This window comes from Lutra lutra, chromosome 18 (assembly GCF_902655055.1).
Source record: "Lutra lutra chromosome 18, mLutLut1.2, whole genome shotgun sequence".
NCBI classification, from domain to species: domain Eukaryota; kingdom Metazoa; phylum Chordata; class Mammalia; order Carnivora; family Mustelidae; genus Lutra; species Lutra lutra.
Window position 1 is genome coordinate 13,837,227 of NC_062295.1, and position 18,390 is coordinate 13,855,616.

The following is an 18,390-nucleotide window of genomic DNA, read 5'->3' on the forward strand; positions in this document are numbered from 1 at the left end:
ACATCATATGAGGCTCCTCCATGTTGTAGCACGCGTCTGTAGAATGTTCCTTTTTATTGCTCACTAACATTCTACTATAAGGATGTATCACATTTTGAATCTCCAGTTACCAACTGATGGATTTGGAGGTTCCCATTTTTGTCCAGCCCATCAAATGTTAACTTTCACAGCTACTGTCATGACATGATAGGCAAAAGGGGTGTGTTTCTTTTCCTGCCCAAGGTAACAAGGTAATAAATGAGACCCACTGTGGTTCCCATTGCTGAGGCCAAGAAATGGAGACACATAAAAAGTATTCCCAGTTCTATCTCTTGCCACTCCCGGACTCCAAGTCAAAGCATGGGTCACTGCACCTGACCTACCACAGGATGTACAAAGCGAGCATTCCAGAAGGAGAATTTACGGGAGCCACGAAACCCAGCAGGAAGAAGGGGCTGAGGGCAGGTGACGGCCCCTTTGCCTTTGAAAGATAGAAGCTATCTCAGGGATTCTCTGCGGGGGAGCATTTAGGAAACAAGGAACCTGGGTTTCCCAGCCATGCTCAAGCATCAAGAGCTTCGGTGACTATGGGAGCTGCACCTGTCCCACATTCTGATGCTCTGTCCTGCCTGCCCCAGCTCGATGGAGTCAGCCAGGGTCAGTGAATGAGGTGACTGGGCTGACACGGCTGCCTCCTCAGCAGGGACGTCTGGGTTTGTCTGAGCAAAGTGACTTAGGCAAATAGCGTTACTAGGTCAGCCGCAGTGAGGTAGGAGCTGGCTGGGGAACTAACAAGCTCATAAATTGGAGAGGAATCAGACGATTAGATGGTAAAGGCTGGACACGACACAGCCATCCAGGGGAGTCTCTGCTATAACTCAGGGAAAGCATAGTGTTTTCCCCAGGAAGGGGTCATCTGAAGAGCAAATCAAACCAGAATGCTCATGTGGAGGGGGGATTTATGGCTCTATTAGCAAAGTACACCACGAGGCTGATGCAGGGGCCTGGGAGAAGAGGCTGGGTCATCAGTCTCTCAGCCTACAAAGAAGGGGTCCCCTTGGTAAGGAGACCCTTCCAGCACTTGCAGGAAGCAGGGGAGCTTGGAACAATCTCCCAAGATACGGTCTGTGAGGTCCGTCAGCAAGCAAGGAGAAGGCAGGGCGAGCCGATTTTCCCCATCAACCCCCAGTTTAACCAGAGGAACGAGCTGGTTTCGATCAGGAAGCCTGAACAATTTTGTTTGGTGAAAAGCGTTTTGCTGTTTAAAAAAATATGTATTTTTCGAAATCCCTGGGGCACATCTTTCAGCTAAGCCACTGTAGTCGGCAAACAACATCCATTCATTGATGATAAGTGAGCACTTACTGTGTAGCAAGCACTGGGCCGGGTTCTGGACATGACGTGTGCGCCCGACAGGTGTGATCTCTGACCCCTCGGAGTTTACAGTCACCTGGGGGCACAGAGACATAGGAAAGAATAAATTCACAAATACACAAGTAATTCTAAGTTGTGGTGAGTTTGATACGGAAGAGGGGAGTAGGAGACAGAGCACGTGCGAGAGGGAACAGGGTGGCCAGAGAAGGCTCCTCAGAAGAAATGACATTAAAATTGAAAGCAGAAGTGAGTGGGAATGGTTGGAGAATGAAGATGGATCTGTGAGGAGACCCACATGTTTCCTAAAACTTGACTTTTCTCTGAATAACTCCTCCAAATGTAGAGAGAGTAAGGTGGCCCCTAAAAAATAAAAGTCCCACGTTACTTGATTTTTCCCCCCAATTTTTCTACTGAGGGGCTCATTTCCCATAATGCCCAGGGCTGGCACCCTGAACGACATCAAATGCAGTGGAGGACTTGGCAATGACCCTGAGCATGGCACTCGCACAGAGTGATTTCCAGGAACGTGAGGTCACTCATTCATCCACTCATTTGTTCAACAACATTTACTGTTTATTTATGATGGGCCAGGAGGTGGGATGGAGTAATGAGAGAGATTTTGAATTCAGATCCTGTACAGCTTAAAACAAAGTAAGGATAGACAAGTAGACAGTACGAGAAGGACAAAGGGGATCCTGCTGAGGGGACTACAAGTCACAGATAACACGTAGAGGGTGCTTGAAATCATGGACAGTGGCGCCAGGCTACCTGGGTCTGAAGCCCGGCTCTGCCACTTACTAGCTGTTTTACCTTAGGTGAGTGGGTGGACCTCTCTGTGTATCCCTTTCCTTCCTTTTAAAATAGTCCCTCATAAGATTGTTATGATGTTTGAAGTATTAATATTTGCAAAGTCAAACACAGTAAGGGTTACAGAACTGATTGAAAAGTGGATTTTAGCAATATGGAAATAAATGGATTTTACTTTTTACAGGTAGGAACCACAAAGAACTATATACATAAATAACCATGTATTCATCAAAGCTGAGAAAAGTGAAAATTTTATCAGATCTGTATAAGTGTGTGTGTGTATATGTGTAAAGTAACCCAACTCCTGAGTTCTCTTACCTAGGACACCTCTCCTGCCGATTATCATGATTTTGGTATGTATGTATCCTTCTAGGCAATGTTTTATGATTTATTACCTATATGTACCTATAAGCTAGATTTAGTACATATAAAAACAGGATCATATCATGAACATCATTTTGGAATTTGCTTTCTCCCAATGTTACATTTCAGTACCCATGCATGTGGATAACTTACGTAGTTTGTACATTTTAACTGTCTAGTAGTCTGTTGTATATTATCCATTCCCCTTCTAATGGACATTCAGGCTGTTCCCAGTTTTTCGTGATCACAAATGCTACTGCAATAACCCCTTTGAGCTTGTTCAAAGAGTTTCTGAATCTACACCTGGAATGTATAAAGTGTCATTGCCAGGTCAAGGAGTCCATTGCAAATCAAGAATAACCATCCAAAACAGAAAGTATGAGGCCAAGATGAGTTCACTGATAAGTTCCCCAACCACTTGAAAAAGAAATTATACCAACTCTCTACAATCTCTTTCAGAAAATAGAATCAGGGAGAATACAACCTGACTCATTCCACGTGGCAGACATTACCCTAACAGCAAAACCAGATAAAGACGTTATAAGAAAAGAAAACCACAGACCAATGTCTCTCACAAACATATACCAATATCTCTTATGCAGAACTCTTTAACAAGATATTAGCAAATTGAATTAAAAATGCATTAAAAATTATACATCATGACCAAATGGGACTTATCCCAGGTATGCAAGAGTGGTTCAAGAGTCAAAAATTAATTACAGAATGTAACAAAATGAATGTAATCCATTACATCAACAGGCTAAAAAAGAAAAATCACTGGGTGCCCAGGTGGCTCGGTTAGTTAAGTATCCAACTCTTGATTTCGGTTCAGGTCATGATCTCAGGATTTTAAGATTGAGCCCCACATTGGGCTCTGCACTAGGCATGGAGCCTTCCTCTGCCTCTCCCCCCTACCCTTGCTCATGTTCTGTCTCTAAAAAACAAAACAAAATAAAACAAAACAAAAAACAAATGAAAAATCATGGGATCATATCAATGCAGAAAAATCATCTGGCAGAATCCAACATCCATTCATGATAAAAACTCAATAAACCAGTTTTAGAAAGGATTTTTTTCAATTCAATAAAAGAAAAAAAAAAAAAACCCAACAACTACAAAAAAACCCTACTGCTAACATTAAACCTAATGGTGAGAAAATTGAAACTTTCCCAATAAGATCAGGAATGAGGCAAGCATGTCCCCTCCTACCACTGCTTTTCAACATTGTACTAGAAGTTCTAGATAAATTTTTTAAAAGATTTTACTTATTTGACAGAGAAAGAAAGAGACAGATAGAGAGCATGCACATGAGTCAGGGGGAGGGGCAGAGGGAGAGAGAGACTCCCTGCTCAGCGGGGAGCCTGAAGCAGGGGTTCATTCCAAGACCCTGAAATCACAACCTGAGCCAAAGGCAGATGCTTAATCGACTGAGCCACCCAGACACCACAGGGATTTCTAGATAATGTAATAAGACAAGAAAAGGAAATAACAGATCAGAAGAAAGAAAACTATTTTTGTCCACAGATGACAGGATCATCTATGTAGGAATTCTGAAAGAATCTACAAAACAAAACAAAACAATAAAAATTCCTGAAGCTATCAAGTGATTATTGCAATGTTTCAGGATATAAGGTTAACACACAAAAATTAATCCCTTTCCTATATATGAGCAAGAAGCAAACGGAATTTGAAATTTAAAGCACAATACCATTTACAAGAAGCACTCCCCAAAATGAAATATTTTGGTATAAATCAAACAGAATACACACATAATCTGAGGAAAGCTACAAAACTCTGATGAAAGAAATCAACAAAGAACTAAATAATTGGAGAGAGATTCCCTGTTTATGGGTAAAGAGACTCAATTTTGTCAACATGTCAGTTCTTCCCAATTTGATCTACAGATTCAGTGCAATACCAAAGTCCCAGCAAGTTATTTTTTTGGATATTGACAAACTATTTTTAAAGTTTTTTTTTTTTTGTTTGTTTTTTTTAGGATTTTTATTTATTTATTTGACAGAGATCACAAGTAGAGAGAGGGGCAGGCAGAGAGAGAGAGAGGAGGAAGCAGGCTCCCTGCTTGAGCAGAAAACCTGATGCAGGGCTCGATCCCAGGATCCTGAGATCATGACCTGAGCATGAGGCTTTAACCCACTGAGCCACCCAGGCGCCCCTATTTTTAAAGTTTATATGAAGAGATGAAAGACCCAGAATAGCCCATACAATATTGAAGGAAAACAAAGGGGTGCCGAGCTGGCTCAGTGGATTAAGCCTCTGGCTTGGGCTCAGGTCATGATCCCAGAGTCCTGGGACTGAGCCTCGCATCGAGCCCCTCATCCGGCTCTCTGCTCAACAGGGAGCCTGCATCCCCCTCTCACTCTGCCTGCTTCTGCCTACCTGTGATCTCTGTCAAATAAATAAATAAAATCTTAAAAAAAAAAAAAGGGAAACAAAGTTGAACTGACAATGACTGATTTGAAGACAGAGCCACAGCGATCAAGACAAATTACACCTAAGGGATGGATATTTCTCTTTCCCCATGGAAGTCTACCGTCAAGTGGAACTGGGCATTTCCTTTCCTGGGGTTAATAATGTTCTGATAAAAACCCACAGGATTAGGTTCTGGCTAACTAGTTTTTCCTGGAGGCAAGGATAGAGTGCTCTGGCATATCTTGAAATAGTTCCTCCCCACTGCCTGCTCCCCGCCCCCACCCCGCCCCCGGCTCCCTGGTTAAAAGCATGAGGGATTTTTCTCCCATACTTACTGTGAGAAACTGTCACGTTCCTGGAGATAAATATCACAATATTGTTGGGGAAGGGGCTTGCTGCGAATTTGGAAAGCAGAAGACACAAACATTCAGTCTATAGCGAGGTGTGTGATGTTGTCTCATTGTTATTTAAATTTGCATTTTCCTAATGACAGATGATGTTGAACATCTTCTCATAAGCTTATTTTAAATCTATAATCTGAGGTGTCTATTCAGGTCTTTTGCCCATTTTTAAGTTGGGTTGTTTTCTTATTGTTGAGTTTTAAGAGTTCCTCGTATATTTTGGAGGCTAGATCTTTATGAAATACACATTTTGCGATTATTTTCTCCAAGTCTGTAGCTTGTTGGATATTCTTTCTAGTTGGAAGCTAAGTTTACAAAAAGTGGGTCAATTTAAAGAAAAAAAATTACAAAAATATAGGAAATCCCTATAAGGAACTAAGTACAGATGGTAGTTGAATATAGCAGAAATCTTGATGGCAATAAACAAATGGACAAAATTCAGGAAATGCTCATTTAGGCTAAAGTGTTTCCATCTCTCTCACACACACGCACACAAACACATACACACACACTCCTCTTACACACACTGAAGGAGTTAAATTCCACCTCATGGGAATGTTCATGTCTTAGGTAACATTTCAGACACTGGTTTACATAGCCCAGGTAGATTATTACTCCAGAAGCTTGCACATTTGGGAAGTTAATTATTCCAAGTCTGTAAGAAACAGTTTTTATGAAGGAGTACATGCAACACACAAACACACATGCACACACGCTCTCACATACACACACACACGCACACACCCCCCATAATGTAAGTTTCAAACCCAGCTGAAGGCGGAAAGAAAGGAAACCGGTATCTTCATTCAAAAAAATGTAATGCTTTAGTTTAACTGAATTCTTGCTCATGTAAAACGGGTCTTCCACGGGTCTCTATACTCTAGGGCTTTCATACCATCTTCCTTCTCGCAAGTTCACAGAAGCAAGAAAGGCACATCCCCCTGCCCCCAACATCTTAACAGAAATCCTTGGCATTTCTGAACCAACAGCGGAACAAATAGCATGAGCTAAAGCTGGGGGCCAAAGGGAAATGGGCGTGTTCAATGACCTGAGAGAAGGTAGGTGGCCCGACTGTCACTGGGGTTAGTGGAGAGTGAGAGGATGCCAAGGAGGGAGCAGGAGCTACTTGTGTGGGGACTTGGATGCCATTTTAAGGATTTGGGAAGCAAAGAGAAGGTCATCAAAGGAGTAGTGCCAGGGGGTGACATGATGATATTTGACTTCCAGATTTAAAAAAAAAAGTAGTTGCTCTTTACCATATAAGGATGGTGGTTTCAGTGCTAGAAAAATTGGGCCACCTGAGCTGCTGACTGTTTGTTGGAGAATCGGGAGTGAGGGTGATCCTCAATAGGCCAGCAAGGAAAAAGTTAAGACCCTAGTAACAGAGTATGGGCCAGTTAAAGCTTTTCTTTCTTGCCTGTACTTTTTTCTTCTCTTTCCTGTCCGTGAGGTGTCTGTGTAGATTATTGTACCATCTCAGCCACTTTCTAGCATCTTTCATGGAAGCGTGGCCTTGCCAACTCCTTGGTCTTAGACTTCCATCCTCCAGAACCAAGAGAAGGTAAGTTTCTACAGTTTAAGCTGCCCGATTTCTGGTACTTCATTACGGCAGCCCTAGCAAACCAACACATTGGGCACCAAATGGCTCTACTCTTCGTAGTGTTTGGGGCTTGGTCATCAACAAATCATGGATATTTTTCTATTACAACCCAAATGTTACAGTTATTTCAAAATATCATTTAGGCTCATCAGTACTTTAAATCACAGTTGTTATTAAACCTACAGCTAAATTGTGTGACTTAACACATTAACAAAGGAGCACATATGTTATTATATCACAATTTATAAAATTCTTTGGGAAGTGCAATTCAAAATAATTGGTTTTCTTCGTAACTGTATATATTTTATAGGATGTATTTTAATACATAATTCTGAGAAGGGCTTGTAAGATCGCTAAAGGGGTCCCTAGCACGAAACAAGTTAAGAATCCCTTCTTTAAGCAGAAGAGAAATGGTATAAAGATATATCTCCACACCTTAGACCCTGAGCCCACCCTGGAGTTCTAGGAGGTGGGGGTTGCAGGGAGGTATGTGTTCAGGGAATTGCTTTTCCAGTTAGAATATTATGTGACTACAAGTGCTGTGCAAATATGTCTTGATACTCGACAAACTAGGTGCAAAGACTCCTCCAACCACATCCCCACACACTGAAATGTAAGCACCCAAAAAGGAGGCTTTGTTTATTTCAGTTCCTGGTTCCCAGATGTATTAGTCTGGGTTCTCCAGAGAAAGAGAACCAGTGCAAGTCCCAAGATCCCCAGTCGGCAAGCTGGACACCCCGGAGAGCCTGTGGAGTAAGTTCCAGCTTGAGTCTGAGACCAAAGGCATGAAGATTAAGGTCTTAGCTTGAAAGAAGTCAGGCAGCAGGAGCTCCCCCTGGCTTATGGTAAGGTCAAGCCTTTTCGTTCTATTTAGGTTTTCAACTGATTGGACGAGACCCACCCACCTGGGGGAGAGCATTTGCTTTACTCTCTCCATGGATTCAAACGCTTTTTCTCATCCAGAAACACCCTTGCCCACAGACCCAGAATGATGTTTCCCCATATATCTGGGCAGCCCGTGACCCCGTCAAGTTGATGCATAACATTAAGCCTGGCATCACCATAAAGTCTACGCTGTACTTAGCACACTACTGATGCTCACGTAAGTATTTGTGGAATAAATAAATGAACAAACAAAGAAAAGACATGCTCAAATATCCAAATGGGGCCAGCAGGCAAGCAGATCTAAACTGTCCCCCGTGGGTGCCACACCTGGTTTCCCAAGGACTAGGGGAAGAAGGAGAAAGATCTCTGCTGGCTTCTATGCATACCGTTCACTATTGGCAGACTCCCTGGAAGCCACGGGACTACCCATGGCCGCGTGTCGACTAAACTGTGGCAGAGGAACAGAGCTGGCAAGGCACCCTTGACACAAAAGGAGCGGCCAGCATACCAGTGAGCAAACACAAGATCCTCAAAGGAGATCCTGGCATTTGATGTGGATTCCGTAGGCTTCCGGGATGCGGAGGACCACACAACAAGGCTCTGACTCACGCCAGGAGACTTTAACTAACTCCCCTGCTCTGCACCCCACCCCCTGTAGAGACACTGCCTTCCAAAGTCTCCAGGTCTCAGAGGGACCCTGAGTCCCGTGTCCCTTTGAAGGTGGAATCCTGTCACACAGCTGCCCACCCAAAATGCTGCTCCAGACACATCAGAGGGGTTGGCTGTGAATGACCCAGACTCTAAACCCCAAGAGGCAGAGGATGAAACCTTGTTCAAAGGACTCGCAGGGAGTAAAAAGGACGTAAGGTCTGCAGATTGCTGTTTCCAGCTGCGGAGAAAGCAGGAGGAGCCCTGCTGAAAATCCCCAGGAAGTGTCACTGAAGCCAACGGCTGCCAGATAACCAGTGTGCAGCTCAGCATGGGACACCAGATCCAAATGTGACCTCATCAGTGATGAATGAGTGGCTTCCCTCTTTGGGGTTGGCAGGGGGAGGGGGGGATCCATTTTCCATGTGACTGCTTTCTTGAAGGTGCCACTTTGCCCAGACACCACCACTACCACCACCACACACACACACACACACACACACACCTCTCGCTCTTTCAAAACTATTAGCAATAAACTCCACTCTGGAGATGAATGTTGCAGCTGGAGTACAGCAGGGCCTGTCCAAGAACAGAGCAGAGAAGGGCCCAGCCTGACCCTGCCACTCCCTGGACTATGTCTTCCCATGCTCAGCCAAGGGGTAAGGAAAAAGATGGGGATGTGGATGAGCCCCTTTCTGAGCGCATCTGAGCTGAGACAAAGAACAGGAAAATGCAGCTGGTGCCCCAAACCCTGTGGCAGCAAATCTGTTTTCATCAAGGTCTCTCAGGCTGGGGATAAAATTCAGCATGATTTTTTTTTTCTTTCAGTCTTTGGGTTTCCTGGCAGTGTGTTGAACTCACTTATAAAATTAGCCATTGGGGCACTGTGATGGGTTGGATTGAGGTCCCACCCCCAAATTCATAGACTGGAGTCCTAACCCCCCAGGACCTCAGAATGTGATCTCTTTGGACATGGGGCCTTGAAAGAGGTGAGTAAGATAAAATGAGGTCATCCCATACAAGATCATCCCATACAACTGACATCCTTGCAACAAGAGGAGACTGAGACACAGACACACATACACACACAGGCAGGACCATGTGAAGATATGGGGTGAAGGCGGCCATCTGTAAGCCAAGCAGAGAGGCCTTGGGAAAGACACTTTGATCTTGGACTTCTATCCTCCAGAATTGTGGGAAAATGAATTTCCACTGTTGAGGTCACTCAGTCTGTGGCACTTTGCTACAGAAGGCCCAGCACACTCGACCAGCCCCCACAACAAAGAGCAGGAGTACCCTCAGTGGAATTACCCATTCCAAGGAAGCCAGGCCAACTGGACGCCTACTCTTCCCCGGGAGTCTCCAGCCACTTCCGTGATTTCTAAACTTCAGTGTAGGGGTAAAGCTCCCTACCCCTAGCTTCAACGTCGAAACTCAATGGGAATTGAATGAAGACTGTTCTTAAGGTCCTCGTGCCCACCCTGAATGTCCTCCCCGTATGCAGCTCCCAGAGAGGTCTCCCTGGCTGGGGATCCAAGGACTGGGAGAGATAAAGAGACAGGGGGAAGCAGTCCTTCCTACTTATCCACACTGAGCTGTAATGGCTTCAACCATATGACATTTCCATTCTCTTGGAAATCCTGGGAGACAGAGGGCCAGTTGTGTTTTTCCCACTCTACAGGTGGGAGAGCCAAGGTACAGACAGTGGGATAGCTTGAGACATTGTTCTATGGTCCCTGAGGGGGGCACACTTGGGTGCCTGCATAAACCTCTGGTGTAAAAGGGTTGTGTGTGTGAGTGTGTGTGTGTGTGTGTGTGCGCGCGCGCGCGCGCACGCACCACGTACATATGTTGGGACAATCACCTCACTGGTGTCCCCATTTCCAGGCTTGGCCTGCTCCAATCCCCCTTCCACATTGCATCCAGAGAAGGTTTCCATAGACTAGGTCTGATGTTATCATTCCCACATTAAAACCTTCCAGTGACTCCCCACTGCTCTCAGGATAAGTCTGAAAGGCTGAGCATAACTGAGAAGGCCCTGAGCTATCTGGCCCCGCCCCCACTCAGGCCCCATATCCCTCCAGCAATGCAGAGCTTCTTTCTCTCCCCTGGCCTCCTGGAAACATTCTTCTCCTTTCTCCTCAGTTCACCTGGCCAACTCCTTCCCATTCGTCAGTCAGCTTAGGTAAAGCCTCCTCCAGGAAGCCCTCCCCAGCACCACCAACTTGCTTCAATGTTCCTCTGTGGACTGCCCCCCCTTGGATCCTGTTTCCCTGTTCCTTGCACTGTATTTTTTTTTTAATTTTATTTATTTATTTGAGAGAGAGCGTGCGCATACGTGAGCACGAGTGGGGAGGCAGACAGAGAGGGAGAAGTGGGAGCCCAATGTGTGTTGGGGGTACTCAATCCTGGGACCCTGAGATCATGACCTGAGCCAAAGGTAGACGCTTAACCGACTGAGCCACCCAGGCGCCCCCCTTGCACTGTATTATCGGTCTCCCCACTGGAGTATCAGCTTGGTAAGGATAATGTCTGTGTCTTATTCTCCAGTATATCCCCAGGGCTGAGAACAGTGCATGGCACATAGGAGATGCTCCTTTAAACATGAATTTGGAATAGAAGTAAAGTAATGGACCTCTCAGGCAGGAGAACAAGGCACGTACTGGTCCTTACATTTGGGCACTTTCACTTGTATGACCCAGAAAGAGAAAAAAAATTTTTTTTTTAATACACCTTGACTTTAAGTCAAGAGTTTGACCTTAAATCAACTGGGAACTAGAAGGAGTTATTTCCCTTTCCTTTCTTACCACTCATAAACCATTGTCCAAAACTCACACACGTTGGCCACACGTTGGTGCCAGAAAGACTGGGAAATGGGGTCTTTTTTCTGGGCGACCATATGCTCTACAAAAAATCATTTTACTCTGGAACAGAGGGAGGGGGGATGTGGGGGGACACCTCGTAGTCCTTCGATCAGCATCCTCAAGTCTCCATGGCAACCCCTCCTGGGGGTGGGGGGCAGCCTGCACTCTGTGTCAGAGTTCACAGAAGTGCCCGGCATGAGTGATAGCAGCAAGAAACCACCATGCTTCATTCCAGAGTCTTCCAAGACCCACTGGGGCATGACCCGAGCTGTCAGATGGGAACCTTGGGAAACTGTACACCTTTCTTCAAAGCCCACCACCCCTTTGCCTCCTCTCTCCCCCTCCCTGCCTCTTACACCACAGTACTTGCAACTTAAGAGGCAGCTGGTCTACCAGAAAGAACACTAACTTTGGCCAAGAAGTTGCAGGTCTGAATCTTGGAAAAACCACTTCCAAACTGTAAGGCCTTGAGTCCTTGAACTGGTCTGGGCCTTGTTTTCTCATCTGTAAAATGGGGATTAGAAGATCTCACGGGATTGTGTTAAGGACTAACGGGCTCATGGTGAGAGCTCCATAAATGGCAGGTAGTGTTATCATGAGGATTCCTTTGGTCCCTGAGGTCACCGCAAGCTGCCTTCTGCATAATCACCCAATAAGCAGAGTTTATTAAAAGAGCCTCTATTGCCAGGACTAAGCCAAATGGTTTTCAGAGAATCAATATGTTAAGCCACCCAGCATAAGTAGACAGGCTATAAATAAAAGTAGATTCCAAGGCTGTCCCGGGGGGGGAGGAGACCTCTCTAGGCCCTGGTTTATCATTTTTCTGCTTGCTGCTAATATTGCTGACACTGTCCTTTGTCGAGTGCCTCCTGTGTGCCAGACCCCATGCTCTCTGGTCCTCGAGGTAGACCCCTGAGGCACCTGTTCTCAGCCTTCTCACAAATGAGGAGACAGCCCAGAGAGGGAAAGTACTTTGCCCTAAAGCTCCCAGGGCCGGCCTGGTATTCAAATCCAACTCTAAAACAGTATTTTGTATTTATTCATCTGCTCCTTCTTATATGTGAAAAATTTCCCCCAAACAATCAGAGTACAGATCACCTGTTAGCACGCCACTCTCTCCTCTGGAAGCCGATAATGGAGAAGCAAGTGAGAGCCACCGCCAGCCTTGCCCCTCCCTCCCCCAGAGAGAACGGCTCCCAGCACCCTGGTCTTCATGCCTATTCGATTTCATAGTCTTTCAGCTGTCGTGCCCACCCTCTTTCCAACAAGTCATCTCAAACAGGAGGAGCCAAAACTGCCAGGTTGAGACCTGCCAGGGAAGATGGCGTCCACGCCACCCACACCGGCTTTAGTGGGTATGTGTTTCTTTCAATCATGGGCTTGCTCGCTCGTTTATTCACTCAACAAATATCCACTGAGCACCTCCTCCTCGCCAAGAACTACTTAGGCACCTGGAATACGCAAATTAGTAAGATCCAGGCTCTCTTTCGGAGATTTCTCCAGCCTGGAGAGGAAGACCATCCCCCTGTTCCAACAGGAACAGGAAAGAGGAGTACCAGGTATTGGGATGAAGGTCAAAAAGGAGGAGAAGACCCAGAGAAAGAAACACTTGGGGTCAGAATCAGAGGATGAGCTGACTACAGACGCCAAGCAGAGGCCAGTGGGAAGGAAGCTAGGGACCTCCTGTGTGGTTAGAACGCCATTGAAGGGGGCAGGACAGTCCCTCCAGCTTTGACTAACGTTCCTTTCTGACCACCCCTCTCATTCCAGGCTGCTCCAAAGCCCCTTCTTTTAGAAGACAGATGGATGTTCCACTCGTAAGAATGTTAATAAAGGAAACGAATAGGACACTGTCTGCTAACTCTACTGGCATTAAAATGAAAACTTAAAAATCAATACATAAGAAACCCACATTGAACAATCCATCTCTAGGAACGGTGTTTGGCGGTAAGAAGAGAAGGCCTGACACATACTACAACGTAGGTGAATCTTTGAAAACATTACGGTAGGTGTAAGAAGCCAGGCAGAAAAGACCAGATATTGTTCAGTTCCGTGTGTACAAGATGCCCAGAATGCAACAGAATTCAACATCTGTTGAAACAGAAAGTAGGGGGCACCTGGGTGTCTCAGTCGGTTGAGCAACCGACCTTGATCTGAGCTCAGGTCTTGATCTCAGGGTGGCGAGATTGGGCCCCGCCTCAGGGTTCTGCAATGGGCGTGGAATCAGCTTATGATTCTCTCTCCCTCTCCCTCCACCTATTCTCTCTCTCTCTCTAAAAAAGAGAAAAGAAGGGGCACCTGGGTGGCTCAGTGCATTAAAGCCTCTACCTTCTGCTCAGGTCATGATCCCAGGGTCATGGGATCGAGCTCCGCATCGGGCTCTCTGCTCAGTGGGAGCCTGCTTCCCTTCCTCTCTCTCTGCCTGCCTCTCTGCCTACTTGTGGTCTCTCTCTGTCAAATAAATAAATAAACACATTTAAAAAAAAAAAAAGAGAGAGAGAAAAAAGAAAAAGAAAGAAAGAAACAGAAAGTAGATTCATGGTTGCCTAGGGGTCGGGGGTGCTGGGAGGAAATGAGGACTGACTACAGGGGTATGAGAGATTTGGGGAGACAGGGATAAAGGAAATGTTTTAGTATTGATTATGGTAATGGTTACACAACTCTGAATATTCCAAAAACACTGAATTGTACAATTTAAAAAATTTTTATATGTTATTTATTTGAGAGAGGGGGAGAGGGAGAACACGAGCAGGGTGAAAGGCAGACTCCCCACTGAGCAGGGAGCCTGATGCAGGGTTCGATCCCAGGACCCCAGGATCATGAACTGAGCTGAAGGCAGACACTTAACCACTGGAGCCACCCAGGTGCCCCCCGAATTGTACACTTTAAATGAATGAATTGCATGGTACGTGAATTACATCTCAATAAAGCTCTTTTTTTTAAGATTTTGACTTATTTATTTGACAGAGAGAGAGAGATCACAAGTAGGCAGAGAGGCAGGCAGAGGGAGAGGGGGAAAGCAGGCTCCCCGCTGTGCAGAGAGCCCGATGCGGGATCCCAGGACCCTGAGATCATGACCTGAGCTGAAGGCAGAGGCTTAACCACTAAGCCACCCAGGCACTCGTGAATACAGCTCTTAAAAACAAAAAACAAAAAACAAAAAACCAAACACCTTAAGAGAGAAGAAGAAAACAAAACCAAAAAAAACCCCTCCATTATTCAAAAACAATATACTTATGGGAAATTGCCAGAAATAGCAAGCATCCAGGATCAGTTTTGTCGTGACTATGACTTTCTCATGACCTCACTTTGGACATGGGCAGGGGGGAATTTACATATGAACTTGGGTTCCCTTGAGAGTCCACTGGTCAGTCCACAACCCCGGTCTAGTTTCTCTCTCCTGAGTTTAATCCAGAGGTAACCTGGAGGACCGGGTCCTCAGCCTGCCTCCATCAGTATCACCTGGAGGAGGGCAAACCTGCAGTCTCCTGGGCACCCATCCAGTGAATCCAAATCCCAGGACACAAGTCCCAGGGATCTGGGTATGCGCCAAAGTTTGAGGACTGCGCTCTAGACAATGGTTCTTGGCTTGTGACTTTCTCCGTCGCATGATGTGGGGCCCCAACTGATTTCTGAGTCTGAGCTGATCCTAAATAGACCCAGACTGCTGAGACCACAGAAGCACATCCAGACATCCCTGATGTGGAAGAACCTTTGTAAAGAGCTATAAAAATAAAGGCAAGCTGTGTGTGTGACCGTTGCGGGTGAGGCGTGAGAGGCGGACAGTCTGAATGTGCCAACGGCAGGCTTCAGAGAGCACCTGAAGGACAGAAAGAAGTGGATGGGCAGCTTGGGTTTCAGATTTGCGACTGGCCAGATTTAGGATGCCAGGCTCAAATCTGATCAGTCAGGTGACCTCAAATGTGGCTCCTCTCATCTCAGTGGTGGGCTGGATCACCTAAGAATATGTCATTCTGTCTCCTTCCTGCTGTCTGGATTTTTTCTACCTATAGTACCTTCTTCTGACCTCCACGTAACTTTGACCTCATCCCCTCCCCTCTCTGAGATTCAGTCCCTTTGTGTATAAAATGATGGGTTTGATCCTGATTGTCTAGAGATTTCCTCCCCACTCTGACATTCTGTCCTGCAAGATCAAAGGACCTTTGGGAAACACTGGGAAGGCTCTGTTATGGTTATGACCCCCAGAATTAAAAACAAGAAAGGATTATGACCTGCGTTTTTCAAGATGGATTTTATCGAGCTACATTTTACCTATGATAAAATGCACCCACTTTAAGACTATGTGCCGGTGAGTTTTGACACATGCCATCTTTGTCTCTACCACAATAATCATGATAAGAGCATTCCTGTCTCCCCCGAAAGTTTCTTGTGCTCCTTCCCAATCTCTCCTCAATGTTTTCTATCACTATAGACAGAGTTTGTCTTTTCTAGAATTTCATATGCTGAAATAATCCAACACAAACCTCTTAATGTGTAATACCTGGCGATCCATCCCTGTGGTGCGTGGATAAGGTCTCCCCCTTTGTGGCCAGCTCTGTTTTCATGGGCCTGGCCTAAGGAACAGAGGGCAAGCATCACTTCCTAGGAAACCCTCTGCCTCCCCTGACCTGGCCAAACCTGTCATCTGGTCCCACATACAATGTACCTCGGCCCCGTAGCCCCGGCCACAAACCTTTTGGGTCTCCTGAGAAATCTGAGGGTTGTGGATATTCCCTCTACCCAGGAACCATTTATAATGTCCCGACCCCAAGCCATCACGTGATGGTCAGCTTATCATTATGTGCTAGTGGTTTCCCACAGAGGGACTCTTGTGGTTGTATCCATGGTTTGGCTTTTGGGATTAGGTAGTAGAAGCTGAGCTTCGTCAGCTAATGGGAGGCCCCTTCTCACACCCATTCTCTAGCCGGAATGTTCCATGCAGATGGTCCCTAGTAAATAAGAGACCTTCTATCTCCGCTTTCCCTGTACCTTATCAATAAGGAGACACTAAGGTTTATGGGGAAGCAATACAGCAAGACTCTATGGTTGGAGACTGATCTTCACGACCTTAGAGTCCCCCAAAAGGTCCGTTCAAGACGTTAGCTTGAGTATTCAGAAGGGACCCTGCTCTAGTCACCCCAGCTGTCATTTTCATGTATCTTTGTGGCCGTTTGTGGACTCCTCCTCTGCCCCAACCCCCACGGCCCTATAAGCTCCTGAGGTCAGAGCCCCGTCTGTTCTGGCCAGTACCCCCCCCTCCATGCCCAACACACCACCCAATGCACAGAAGATAGCCAACAGGTGTGTGGTGACCAAACCACAGAAGGGGGAGAAAGAAGTGAAAAATAGCAGATGGAAGGGAGGAAGAGAAGAAAGGAACAAGGCAAAGAGGAAAGGAAGAGCAGATTACACAGTGGGGTATCCCCTCCACCACTGCACTTGCAACAGGCTGAAATCTGATGAAATAGGACATTGCTCATGCCTTTACTTACACTGTTGTGGGTCAAATCGTACCCTCCAAAAAGATATGCTCAAATCCTAAACACCGGTACCTGTTAATATGACCATTTTTGGAAATAGGGCTTTTGCAGATGTAAGCAGGTTAAGGAAAGGTCATCCTGGAGTAGGGGGGACTCTAAATCCAATGACCCCTGATGAGAAGAGGGGAAGAGGGGCACCTGGGTGGCTCAGTCAGTTAAGCATCTTGATTTTGGCTCAGGTCATGATCTCAGGGTCGCGGGATTGAGCCCCATGTTGGGCTCTGGGCTTGGCAGGGAATCTGCTTGAGGATTCTTTCTCTCCCTCTGCCCAACAACAAATAAATCTTGGAAGAAGATGAAGAAAAAGAAGAAGGAGGAGGAGGGGAAGAGGGGGAACAGGGAGAAGGAGAAGAAGGGGGGAGGAGGGGGAGGGGAAAAAGAAGAAGAGACAGAGGCGCACGCTGGGAGATGGACCACACGAAGGCGGAAGCAGAGAGGGGAGGGATGTGCCGCTGAGGACTGTTAGCAACACCCAAAGCTAGGAAGAGGAAGGACGGTCCTCTAGAGCTCTCAGAGACAGCATGGCCTGGCTGACACCTTGGTCTTGGGCATCTGACCCCCAGAATTGTGAAAGAATAAATCTTTGTTGTTTTAAGCCATCCAGGTTTGCGATCATTTGTTAGTGCTCCAGGGAGCAAATACACCCCCCCATCATCTGGGGTCACAGTGGCCTGGCTACTGGGCTATTTCCGCTGCAAAAGGCGGGGGCTCCAAGTTGCACATCTCAGTAACCCCAGTACTAGGACTGTGTGCTCCATGGCCGGAACCTGATGCTTAACTGAGTCTCTGTTCACTGAGTGGCCAGGAGGACAGGGGTGCTGGGGGGGGGGGCTCTGGGGGGCCCTCTGAGTCTCTCCGACACCAGCAGCTTGGTGGCACCACCCCTGCCCACCACCACGTGGGAGTCCTCCATCCGCAGAAAAGGAACCAGAGGAAGGACCCCGGGGAGATGTATCCCAGGGAGGGCAGTGAGTTCGAAAAACAAACTCACTTCCCTTCCACTGCTCCCCCTGTCTCCCACCTCCCCAGGACCCCTTAACTACAGCATGCCTTGCCACCAACCCACTCCTCCATCCGGTGAAATTCTTCATGTCGGCAAGGAGCAGAATAGCTCATCAAGGACCAGGTTTGCAGGTGACTGAGCCGTTCTGAGAGCTGCGGCTCATTTTTAGAAAATAAACTCCAATTAGCAATCGCAGTTGCTTGTTTTGTTTCCTGGCTGTTCATTTTTCACGTGCGCTGTTGCTGCTGCTGCTGCTGCCGCCACCATATCTGTGGGGACTTCAAACCTGGAGACCCCGGGGACATGGGTGGGTTCTTTGTTCTTAACCTACGGAGCCCTGCATTCTGGACGGGTGAGGTCTGAGTGTGGAGCACACACAACTGACACACGGATGGCCTCGCATGCACCGGGCACTGGGCCATCCCCTGCACACACTCGCGATATGGGGGATATTGGTCCCATTTCACAGGTTTGAAAAACTGAGGTTTGGATTCAT

At 46.5% G+C, this 18,390-nt stretch overlaps 1 long non-coding RNA gene across 4 annotated transcripts in view; it reads right to left on the minus strand.

The window, feature by feature from the left end:
• Positions 1 to 18,390, minus strand: part of LOC125090476 (uncharacterized) — a 365,554-nt gene that overhangs the window by 147,054 nt on the left and 200,110 nt on the right. For all 4 annotated transcript variants that reach the window (XR_007124346.1, XR_007124345.1, XR_007124347.1 and 1 more), the window contains one exon: positions 1,345 to 1,429. This is a non-coding gene — a long non-coding RNA (uncharacterized LOC125090476). The remainder of the gene's footprint in view (positions 1 to 1,344; positions 1,430 to 18,390) is intronic.